The sequence below is a fragment of the Penaeus japonicus genome, unplaced genomic scaffold (genome assembly GCF_977035675.1).
Source record: "Penaeus japonicus unplaced genomic scaffold, GWHDUDI00000001_assembly GWHDUDI00000031, whole genome shotgun sequence".
NCBI lineage: Eukaryota > Metazoa > Arthropoda > Malacostraca > Decapoda > Penaeidae > Penaeus > Penaeus japonicus.
Genome location: NW_028234433.1, coordinates 28,482,384 through 28,483,743, shown reverse-complemented (window position 1 = coordinate 28,483,743; position 1,360 = coordinate 28,482,384).

The following is a 1,360-nucleotide window of genomic DNA, read 5'->3' as shown; positions in this document are numbered from 1 at the left end:
TCTATCTATCTATCTATCTATCTATCTATCTATCTATCTATCTATCTATCTATCTATCTATATCTATCTATCTATCTATCTATCTATCTATCTATCTATCTATATCTATCTATCTATCTATCTATCTATTTATTTATCTTTCTATCTATTTATTTATCTATCTATCTATCTATCTATCTATCTATCTATCTATCTATCTATCTATCTATCTATCTATCTATCTATCTATCTATTTATCTATCTATCTATCTATCTATATATATATATATATATATATATATATATATATATATATATATATATATATATATATGTATATATATATATATATATATATAATATATATATATATATATATTTCGATGGATTTCGAAGTTGTTGTCTCACTTTTGGTTATTTATAGTTTTTTTTCTGTCCTATTATCGGCACAGGGTTTTTGTGTGTATGTATATGTATGTATATATAAATGTATATACATATACGAATATATATATATATATATATATATATATATATATATATATATATATATATATAATATAATATATATATATATTATATATATATATATATATATATATATATACATATATATATATATATATATGCGTGTGTATGTGTGTGTGTATGTGTGTGTGTGTGTGTGCGTGTGCGTGTGTGTGTAATATCACAGAACACAAAGAGACAAGACCCGAGTCCAGCCACTGACAGCAAGATGCACGACCGGCTAAAGACTCCAGCACGGAAGATTAACAAAAGCTTTGACATAAGGAGGAGGAAATAACAAATGGACGAGGAGACCAGCAATAAAGGAAGGAAAAGAGATACCGCTCTGGACCGCAGGGGAGATTGCAAGAAGAAGAAAGAACATTTGCAGGTAGAAGCTGGAGTACAAACAGGGCTGGCAGAGATGTGTGGGGGCCATTTGGCAGACAGGGGCTTTTGCTGTGCACCCGCTGCTCATGCACGCACACGCACACTTGCACCCACACAACACGCACACACACATACCATACTCGCACACATACAGTTACAGACACGCATACAAACATACACGCACATATAGTTACATACACACAGACACTCACACATACTCATACATGATAATAATAATAATAATAATGATTGGGTTGAAGATTTGCTTTAGAATAAGAATAATATATAATATAACAATATGATATGATGATGCTAATACCATCATCAATATAATGATAATGATAGTAAAGGCATTAATAATAATGAGGATTATAGAGACGATATCTCTAATGATGATGCTAGTAATAACATCAATAATAATAAAGATGATAATAACAAACATCGACAATAACAAAACAACAAAGATAACAATGACAACACCAAT